This window comes from Vicia villosa, unplaced genomic scaffold (assembly GCF_029867415.1).
Source record: "Vicia villosa cultivar HV-30 ecotype Madison, WI unplaced genomic scaffold, Vvil1.0 ctg.000060F_1_1, whole genome shotgun sequence".
NCBI lineage: Eukaryota > Viridiplantae > Streptophyta > Magnoliopsida > Fabales > Fabaceae > Vicia > Vicia villosa.
Window position 1 is genome coordinate 1,002,891 of NW_026704990.1, and position 12,496 is coordinate 1,015,386.

Here is a 12,496-nt window from a genome sequence, read left to right on the forward strand (position 1 = left end):
ATTTTCCAGACGGCCATAATAATTAAAAAATTATTAATTAAAGTTATATTTCTATTACATCCAGATTTTACTGTGAAGCCCCTTCTATTATTCAAGTTGTTGCTTATATATATATATATATATATATATATATATATATATATATATATATATATATATATATATATATATATATATATATATATATATATATATATATATATATATATATATATATATTATGCTGTGTTATTTAAATTTTATGAGTGAATATTATTTTTTCTTATATTTCATAATTAAGTTATTATTAGATTTATTTTCACTAAAAAATATAATATAATATTTATAAAAGAATAACAATAATTTTTTAGAAAAATTATTCCATTTTTAACATTTTATGTTATTCATTCTTTTAAGAAAAACCTCTAATTTAATTAAAAGAAAATCAACATTTAACATGTGCAATATTTGAGTCCAACGGCAAATCCGCATCAAATAAAAATAGAAAGCTGCAACAACAACCCTTTTCACATAATTGAATTTGGATAGAATTAATTTTATTTAAAAATAAATTTAATATTAATTTATCTGTGTTTGAATATACGAAAGTAAAAGAGATTTTTGATATTTAATATTAATCGAATAATTTAATAGAGTTTAATGGAGATGGGCCTGTTGATTTAAGAGCCCAATTCTGCTACTCTTTCTCTAACCTATGAATACAAAGTGCAACATTAGAGATAAACACATTATCAGGATTAACTCGCTTCTGCTTTATGCCCAGAAGACTTATAATGGAAACACGCATTAAGAAGTGCATTTGCAGTTACTCTGATTCTAAATCACATGATTATACCGACGACGAGAATATGAATCAAAACTCAAATACTTGTAAAGAGATGTCAAAGCTATTGATTCCTCAAGACTTAATGCTTCATATCTTTGATTTGGTTCCCATTTATTACCTTATTGATTCCGCAAGGTATGTTTGCAAACATTGGGCTGCTACTATTGCCACTTTTAATCACAATCACCGTGTGCGTTCTACACCTGGTATCTTCGTTCAAAACCGCAGGTCAAGTGGCGATTCTCATTACTTGGAATTCAAAGATCATGTCAATCCCCGGTTTGAAACTATCTATTTACCAACACCTCCAAATATGGGATCCGTTATCGGTACTTGTGATGGCATTTTGATGCTTTTGGCTCCTAATGGATACATTTTCCTCGCAAACCCTATCCTCAAGTGCTGGCTTAGACTTCCCCGTTTTCCAGTCTCTGAAGAATATATCCGTATTATCAATCGATGTATTATAGCACGTGTTCCCCGCACTGCCGAATTCAAGTTGTTCTTTCAAGACTTCGTTAGGGTTTCGGATGCTCTTTGGTATGTTTTCTATGTGCTGAGAGTTGGAAAGGATAACTCATGGAAAGAGATGGCTAGAAAAGAAGCTCCCTTCAATTGCCGTATGGCAAGGAGACCACTTTATAGTGGAGGCGATGATATCTACTGGATAACATCTGAGGAAATTATTGTCATCAATGTTGACAAGGAAACTATTGTACGGGAATATCCACTTTACCCGTCTTCTCATAGTTGGAAACCAAACTATTTATGGACGGGAAATTACCTTTCTTGCATTGCGAAACGTTCTCATAAAGCATTTGAAATCCATATTTTAGATTTTGATTCTGGAAAATGGTCTCTTTATCATGTGATGAGACCATTTGATTATATGAATATGGCTGCTTTTGGTCATAATCGTATTGCTCCAGAGGTGAAATTCTATTTGTGGATCAATGATCTAATTATCTTTCTTGTGGATCTAACCGAAAGAAGAGTCAAATACATACATTTTGCTTACAATGTGAAGACCAAACAACTTACAAAGATTGAGGACATTGACGAGAGCTCCTATAAAGTATGGCTTCACACTAACACTCTAGTTTCTTTGTCAACTACTTCAGCGGCATAGCTAAGTTTTCCGGTATACTACATTTTTGTTTCAATTTTGATTTGGAAACACTCAAGCCATGTTTGCTTAGTTTTTCTGGTTTTTATTTTTGTTGTTATTATTAATAACAATATTTATGGGGTGATGGACATAATTTTAGTCACAATTTGATTTCTAGCATTTAGACTATGCCTCTAAATGGGATTAAGCTTTCTGAACCTCAATTATCTATACCATTTTTCTTTGTAATCTATCTAATTGTAGTGTAATCTGGTTTAGATTGAGAAAAAATAGGAATTTTCACTTATAACTTAAAAATCTTATGAACGGACTTATTCACGGGGTTTGTAGAAAACTGGACGACTTTTATATTTGATGTGTATTTTGATCTTTTATTTCTCATTTGATGTATATTTCGATATTTTATTTCTCACTTTTTATTTATGCTTGGAAATGTATTTTATTATGTTGGCTAATGGGTAATGGCACATACACATCATGCAATATTTTTTTTATAACTACTCTCATCATTGACCACCTTTATGGATATTGTTAAACATCCCCGATGGCCGTTAAATGTTATTATGACCACTTTGGTCACTATTTTATTCATCTATGATCTTAAATGTAATTACCACAAATCACAACTATCACCGTCATCGATGACCACTTCATCAACACCTAATAACTACTTATCACCATTATGATCGCTATCGACCACCATTCTAACCATCAATAATCATCACTCCATTTACTTAAGATCATCAATATGATCACATTGTTGACTATCAATATAACCACTACTCAAACTAGAATAAACCACGAGAATAATATTAGACATTGTTCTGGTCTAGGCCGAGCAGGCCCAACACTTAACTCTAACGAGCAGGCCCAATCTTTGGGTCGAGGCCGAGCAAGCCCATTCGCTCTCTAGGCCCAATAACGTACATAATAGCCGTTGCAAGCGTCAACCATCTGAGAACTTATAACAATAGGCTATGCTCACGAACATGCTAAAGTTTTAACTATAGAGACCACCCAACCAATAACGATGTTTTAACCGGTTTATCTCAACAACCAAAAGAGAGCTTTTCATTTGGTTTAACTTACAACTAAAAATAATATTTTTCTGATGAGAAGTTTCAATAATGCATTTACACCAGACCAAAACAGCTCACAGATATAAATATTTCATTCTAAAAAGAACTACAACAAATGTGATAAATTAAAGAGAGAAATAGGAGAAAAGGTATCTCAAATACATTTTTTGGTGTGTGAGAAATGAGAAATTAGTCTTCTATTTATAAGACGAAATTTGGTTTTAAAAGAAATATATCCATGGGCCTTTTTAATACAGATACTCAATGATGCAATCTGCATAATCAATTATCTAGTCCAAAAGTGAAAGTTTTTCAAAAGAGTTGTTACATACTTAACTATTAACCCTAACAGTTGATTATTGAGGTGTTACAAAAGGAATAATTGACACTTTTAAGCTAAATCCACTCCCTATGTTTTTAGAATTTAATGGAAATTAATAATTTCATCTAAACTTGAATTTGAACAGGAACAAAAGTTGTTACAGTTATTGCAGGAACAATATGAGAAGGGAATTGTATGTACCTTGGTTGACATTCCTGATATTAGGCAGTCCATGTGTATGTATATGATCTTACTTGAAGATGGAGGAAAAGTAGTGATGCAGCCCCAAAAGCGGCCTAACCTCTTGATTTTGGATGTTATAAAAAATTAGATCTATATTGCACCAGAGGACAAAGAGAAAATCATTTTTCACTTGCCCATTTGACACTCTTACCTATAAAAGACTGTTCTTTTATCCTGGAATAAAAGGTGAAGGCACTGGTCAAAATTTCAAAGTCAATAAGCACTACCTGAAGCTAGTCCATGAGAGCCCCATATTGGAAGAGGAAACATCCAAGATCTCTCATTGGAAAATTGCTACTTATGAAGTTATCTATCCGCCTTGACTCCCCGGGTGTGTTATTTCCTCTCTGTCCTCTCTCTTATTTTAAGTTTGTTTCTTTCATTGAGGATAATTTGTATTTTAAGTGTCGGAGAAGGATGTCATTTACGTTATTTTTGTTGTTCTCTTCATTTCTATTTCAAAAAATATATTAAAAAATGCATGCTTTTTCATTGGTTTCTGGGGTTGCAAGTGTGAGTATTTTCTTAGTTCTCTTGACTAGAGACTTATGGTGCGATGTAACTAATTTGTTGTGCATTCTTAGTATGATAAGTAGGAATAAATTCTAAATTGTGCATCATTTTTGGTAGATCATTAACCTGTATGAGATTTTGAGCCTAATGGCTGCTCGATGGATGACAAAATTTTGGCAGCATGAACTACATTTAAATCTACAACATCAACTTTGTCAGTAGAAATCTCATAAGACATATCAACCTGTAAGAAGCTTGAATTTCTACACAAACTTAACATAAGTGATTATCAGTACAAATATCACAAGTATAAGTGTCATCAAAATCAGACAAAGAAGGAAAATTAGCAAAAAGTGAATCAGGTGCAGCAAGTTCTCTTAAGGTTGTATTTTGATCAGCTATGATATGATTTTCAAATTCAAAATCAAATAAAACCACTATCACTAATGAGAATAAAAATATAATCAAAATCAAATCAACACATAATCAAATAAAATCATAAAGCACTGCAATGCAGCAATTAAGAAAATGTCAACAATGTCTCCATTGAGAAAATGAATGAAAAAATAGAAAATCGATTAAAATAAAACCTAAAAATTATAAAAATTTGACTAAAAATAACATAAAATAAATTAACGAAACTACAGTTTTTTTTGTTTTTTTTAAATATATGAAAATAGAAACAAAATCAAATAAAATAGAAAAAAAAAAGGAATTTGCAACTTTGAGTGTTGAAATCCCTTAGAAGTCTCTTCAAATGGAGTACTGGTTGTTGATTCATTTCTGATTTATGGAAAAAAATCAGAACAATTTAAAACAGTAACTTACAGAGTCACCTAAGAGGCTAGGATACTTACCCACTGTACCGCATTCCTAAAAATCAACAAACAAGAAAAAAATTTAACAAGACTCTAAACTAGGATTCTATAATTGGATAAAATAAATATAGAGTCTCTGGCAACGACGCCAATTTGATCCGTTGTCGAACACGGGTCAAAAATGAGTAATTAAAAACTGTAGTTTAGGGAAGCTCGCGATGATTTAACCAACCAAATGAAAGGGGGTTTAAGGTTCAAAACTTAAAATCGAATGTGATTAAGGTAAAAGCATGATGATAAATAAGCTAATCTACTATATTGATTTCCTTATCACCAATTCGTATAATTTTAATTTCCTAAACGAATTTGATCATATTCGATTACAATCCTCACTAACAAGCGCAATTGATATTATATGATGTATGTTCTTAATTTCCTAATTAAGCAAACAGATTTAAGTAGTCGCAAATTAAGCAAACGTGACTTAATCAAACGCGATGACGAAAAAAGCTACGGTAACACAATTATAGTAAAGGATCATACATACAATTGAATTTAATCAAATCCATCCTATAAGCAGTAATCGAATTAAGAAAATGAAAGCAATCTAATTAAGCATACGAGTTTATAGATATAATTGAAAAGAAATCGAAATTAAATTGAAATTTATAAAATCCTCAGAGTGGAATCCGTATACAACAGATCGAATCTTTTGGGAATTAGCTCTTTATAGAATTCGTAATCTCTATTCTTATTTCGTGAATGATGAATGATCTGGTCCTAGAACTACTATTTTTTTAAGGGAAATGCTAACGGGTGCCCCAGGAGCATTTGTTAAGAGTTTAAAAGGCAAGTAATACTTATATTTAATGTTTTAGAAATGGAAATAATGGACTTTTTTAAAGAATAACAAAGTTTATTTTATTGAAAGAACTAGTATTTAATGCATTAGAAATTGAAAGAAATAATTTATTTAAGGATTATTTTCTTTAAATGGAATACTTAAAGAGTGCCCCTAGACACTCGTTAGCATGACCCTTATTTTTATTAAGGATGTTAGTTGTTTTGTGCTTTAATAAATAATTAACATCATTCAATTGGAAGAATGGTTGACTTTGAGTCACTTTAACTAATTACTTAAAATAAATATTAAATTAATTATTTAAGTTTATTAATACACTTTATTTAAATATTTATGTAACGTTTTTCTCCATAAATTAATAGAACCAACCGCTATTTAAGATACATCATTTTTATTTGTATTTAATTATATATATATATATATATATATATATATATATATATATATATATATATATATATATATATATATATATTTTGTTATGTCTGTGTTAAACAAATGTTTATCATCATAGATATTTCTTTTAGTGGGTTGGGTAAACCCAATAAACCTAGTAAAACCCCACCTTAATCGACCCAAAAAAGTGGGTTGGATCGGGTTATTGAGTGAATACAATTTTCAAAAATGAAAACCCAATCAAAGTAATTGGGTTATAGGTAAACCCACACCCAACTCACAAAATCCATGGGTTGTAAGCATTTTAGGATGCCACACTTTGAATATTTTGATGTTAATTCTAGTAAGTTGTAAGCATTTTATGCAATTCTAGGTTTTACTGTAATGTAACTTTGATTTTTACAAATATATGTTTATGATAAATTTCATTATACATTTTGACATTTGATCTTTAAGAAAATAACAGCAATATGTTAAACTATTTATTAAAAAAATGTGACATATCATTAATAATTATATAAGGAAAAAAATATTAGATAACCCACTATCCAACCCAATCCAACTCACGTGGTTTTACCTAAACCAACCCAATAATATTCTGGGTGATTATTTTACCTTACCCAGACCAGTGTACCATATACGAGTTGGGTTATGATTTTGGCTAAATTCAGCCCAAACCGACCCATGCACACCCGTATTTCTTAGTTCGTTCAAAACAACCTAACAAACAAATAATCAGTATATAGAAACATTACTTTTTTTTAATAAGCAATTGGATATAAGAAAGTGCACTAGGGGTGCAACCCTTACATCGATAACGTACATGAAAGATTAATTACAAAGTAATGGCAATTTATACCAATCATAAAAAAATATCCTACTTGGAAGATCCTTGTTGCTTGTCCATCTCCATGAGAAAAACATGATGTTTGAAATCATCTCATCAAAGCTAAAAATGCCATCATCAAAAGTCATAGTGTTTCTCATATTCCAAATGCAACAAATCAAAGCTATCCATATATTATTTAGATTAGCTTTAATATTTTTGTTTTTCACCTTCTCTTGAATGCTCCCAAAGCTCTTGAACTCCTCAAGAGAAAAATTCAAATCATTCCCCAACCATATATAAATTCTACTCCACACCTCCTTTGTGACATGGCAATGGAAGAAGAGATGATCCAAAGTTTCCGGGTGATTAGTGCAAAATAGGCAATCTATGGAAGTGAGAGTAGTCACACCTCTTTTGACGAGTTGATCTTTTAAAGGAAGCCTATTGAGGAGGAATCTCCACGCAAAAATCTTGATCTTTGTCGGTAAGTTTGTCTTCCAAATGACGTCCAAACTCTTGATAATAGGATTTGGCCAAGCTATCTCCTTTGCATTAGATACCAAGTGCGACACACTCGACGCCGTGAAGGCTCCGTTTGTATTTAAGTTCCAATGGAAACCGTCCCTTGTCGTCGAATTCGGCACCATCCCTTGAAGCATCCTTTTCAACTCCCTAAGCTCTTCGGTTATTGCCGTGGTCGGATTGGATGAAATGATGGAAGAGGCACTCCGAGCCGGAGGGTTCAACACTTCCTCCCCAAAAATGTCTTCTAGTTTCCAAATAATTTCTTCGTGATTGGAGAGAAAGAGGTCGCTCACCGCGTTAAGTTTGTTGGTTGTTTTGTCAAACAAATGCGGAAAAACAACGCGGAGCGGTTGATCAACCAACCAACAACTAAGCCAAAAAAGAATATTGTTTCCTCTCTTGAACTCGCATTTAACCCATTCATTAAAGCCTTCTCCGAAATCGTCTTCTTTGAAGTCATTAAGGACTATGTCTCGCCACCAATGTGAGTCCTCCCTATTTAAAAGGTCCTTGCTAGAAGCTAACACTTTTAATTTGGGATTGTGATATCTCAAGAGTAAGAATCTACTCCAAATAGCCTTATCTTCCTTTAAAATTCTCCATTTCCATTTAAGAAGAAGGGATTTATTCATATCTCCAATATCCCTAATTCCTAACCCACATTTCTCTCTTGGTTTGCATACATTCTCCCACTCCACCCAATGTATGCATCTTGATTTAGTGTTCCCGCACCACAAAAAATTGCTAAGAAGGCTTCTTATAACATGGATGATTTTACTCGGAGCTTTGTAGAAGGAAAGAGTGAAAATAGGAATAGCGTTAAGAACGGAGCCAATTAAAGTCACCCTCCCTCCTATGGAGATGTTCCTTCCCTTCCAATTGGAAAGTCTTGATTTTATTTTGTCGATCACCTCTTGCCAAACCTTCTTCTTGTTCGCACCTTCTCCCACCCAAATACCGAGGAATTTAAACGGAAAACAACCTTTTTTGCAAGCAAGGGACTTTGTCGCCGAATTTATGTACCAATCTCCTATGTGAGTTCCATAAAAGTTGCTTTTATGAAAATTGAGCTTCAATTCAGAAACCAATTCAAAACCTCTCAATAACACTTTTATACTCCAAAGGTTATCGTAAGGAGGTTCTCCTAGAAACATTAGTAATACTACTTTATAACAAGTAAAAGTAAGATGGGTTATTTTCAAAGTAATGTATTTTGTGTGTAACAAATATTATTTAAAAAATAATAATTTCTTATTTTTATTTTATTTTTTTAAAATTGTTAATTTTTTTTTTATATCTAACCATTGTATCACTCATAAGAAAACACACAAATCAATTACTATTAACTAAAAAATTAACTTCATATAATATTGATTAAATATGCTTGACCAAAAACAATATTGAATAAATGTGTACAAATTATACATTCTTTGTCGAGAAAAAAAAAACAACTAAATTGCCAAAACACCAAAAATCTCACTAAAATCTAATTAAATTAACACCAACACAGATAACTATATAATATAATAGCTACTTTGAAAAAGATATTAATATCAAATATTAAATAAAAAAATAGTTATAGTATTTGAATATCAAATTTTAGATATTTTATTTTTATGTCAATGTCTCTTATTTTTTTATTTCTTTTGAAAATATTTTAATATGCTTTAAAATAAAATAAAAACACATATTAGACATTAGTTTTAGTGTCTAAATATCATTTCTTTATTATGAAGCAAGTCAGGTAAAAGAAGTTGTTTAACATTTCTTTATTATGAAGCAAGTCAGGTAAAAAAGTTGTTTAAATAAAATATAAATTGTTATCTATTAATACATAAAAATTACTCTTTCATTTCATTTATAACTCTGCCACTTTTAACCTTCATCCATTTGTCATAATTTTTGATCTAGGATTATGTATTGTATTCAAAATTGTTAAATTTTTTTTTATGATTTTTTTTAAGCTTTTATGATTTTTCTAAATCTGGCTCTCTCTATATTTGTTTGATTTTTTTTACTTATCAAAAAAAATTCAATATATACTCAAGTTTGCATAAGACAGATGAAACTCGAATTTAAAAAGGAGAATTCAGATTTTTTTGAAAAGGTTATACGTTTTTGTGTTGTGTTGTGTTTTATTGAATCCAAAATGATCTTATCTATAAGCCATATTAGTATTGTTTCACAAAGTAACTATCTTTGATGAAACAATATTCTTTCAACAACATTTATACTAAAATTTTTATTGTTTCACCTATAACAGCATTTTTCAAGTATAACTTATTTTCATTTTACAACAAGTATTGTATTTGTAAAAAAAAAAAAAAAAATCCTCTCATTAATATCTTTAAATTACTATTTCTCTCATTTTATATTAAAGATAATTTGAATACAACAATAACCACCGAGGATAATTTAGATTCAAGGATTTAGTTGTTTTAAAACTCATTCCACAATTATATATGTTTAAACTCGTCAAGTTAGTAAAACCAGGGAGTTTGTACAAACTTGCCAATGGGTTTATACAATAAGGAGACATTTTAGGACCAAAAAAGTTGGGAATATGTTTCAAAGATTTGCAGATAAAAATAGTAAAAATTTCTCTGGCCTATTAATTATGTGTTGCAGTTATTATTTATTTAAAAAATAATTATTGTTATTATTTAAAATATTTTTGACAAATATATTATATTTGATTTATTTTCCTTAAATTTTATTAATTAATGAAATAACATGTTAATTAAGAAATGAATATTTTAATTGGATACATTTGTTTGGTTCAGATATTATTCCATACTAATAACATTGTTTAACATGTTTAACCTATTGTTTAAATTTAAATTAATATAATAATCTTTAATGTTTTCAATCAAATCAATTTAATATTAAATAAACAATTTCATTATGGTTAATCAATGTACCTAATACTCTTATATTTTTTGGATGGAAAATGCTAAACATCACAAAAATAATAATCACGAGCGTGTTCACGAATGACTAAACTAACTGTATTTCAGATTGATCACAATTTCACCCCAATAACATTGATTTCATTAATCACCTTGGCTACAAAGAATTAGTCTTAGCTTTCATGTATACCTACATCTATTTCTCATGTTTTTAAATTGAAAAATATTGTTTACTAGCTAACAGAGTGACACAGAGCGACAGTTTGTTGAAAAGATGTTGGTACGTTTTACTAGGTGCTTAAAAATTGAAATCATAAAATATTTTTTATTTTAATATGTAACATAGTCTTGCATCTTTATTTAGATAGTAGTATATGATTGAGATCTTTTTATTTGTTTTTCCATGTCAATTTAAGAACATAGGTGGCATTCGTGATTTTCGCGAGCTTATGTGTTCGTGACATATAGCATCACTCTTTTTGGATAGTTATGTTTGTGGAGATTGATTCATATTAATTAAAATTGATTGGAAAGAATTATTTTAGAGTTTTATTAATTTTATGGAATGATTTAAATCTTACATTTTTTTTTTACAAATATCCATATAAATTAAATATATGAAATGTGAGGGGTATTGAGAATATAGAAGAAAAAATAATTTACACATATAATGAAACAATCTGGTTCTTATTTTGCAGGTCTTCGTAGCATATTATACAACATTATGATCTCTTTGATTCCATGACAAACTATATATTCAATAACCATATCCACTAAATTCCACTCTATAAAATATTCTTCAGGAAAACAATAGATAAGACGCTTCATCGAAGAATCAGCGTCACGATCTGCTATAATCCATTTCACAAACTTCTTGAAAGCGGAAAATTTTGGAAAGATTGGCTACTAAAATGAAAATATGGTGTTAATCTACAAACATCTTTCCACTTTTTTTGATATTACAACTTTCTAAAAAAACATACTTGGTTTCCATAAAAGACAAAATGTGATGAAATTGAAGAAGTCCTTCTGGCATTTTTTTATACATATCACCAATCCTTGTTGTTTTGCGTTCATCAACTTTTTTTTTACCTTTCTCCATTTTTCATTGTTCTTAAAATTTACATAAAAGAGGAAACAAGTATATTAAAGGGGTTGTTGTTGCAATAACCGATAACTCATTTTTAACTATTTTGCAAACATGTCATAACACATATAATTGAATCATTACACAATAAAATTATATTTGGTCGAAATACAACAAAATCCTTAGTTTGCAAGAATAAAAGATAATTATTCTACAAGCCAAATAACCTGATTTAAAGTGCTAGATTTCATCATGCAATGTGTCTTTAATATCACATTGCAAATTATAATTTAGTGCTATGGAGAATTATGAAAAGTGTTGTGAAAACTATGCCAAGGACAGAGTATAATAGGGAACACAATAGAAAAGTAAGAAGAACAGTAAGGATTGGTTACAACTGCTATTATTTTCTTTCTCTTAAATCAAGATTACAAGTTGCAAGAATAACAAATAACTCTCTCACCCTAAATTAAAATTTGCAGTATGCAATGACGAGAGACTGGTATGTTATCTATAATAAACCTAACATACTAAACTAATGGGCTTTCTTCACACCTATTACAAGCCAACTTAGGGTACAAGCTAACTTAAACAATTGGACATAACAAATAGGCCCAATTCGAAATACTAACAACCCTAGCATTTCGACACCCACGTACTAGAACACACTTCCACTACAGTATGTAGGTCTTCGACATATTCCCTGTCGAAACAGAAAGCTGCTCTTTGACCCATTAGAGTTCGACCCAATTCTCACAAATCTCCACCTTGGATCAAATTCTATAACATCAAGGAATAAGCTAGCTTTCTTCATGCAGCTTTATCAACTGCATACAGTGGAAAAACTTGCAACTGGGAAATGTCTTGGTGATCATATCAGCAACATTGTGATCTGTCGAAACCTTTAGCACTTGGACTTCTTCACGCTCGATTACCCTACTCACGAAATGCAACCTCA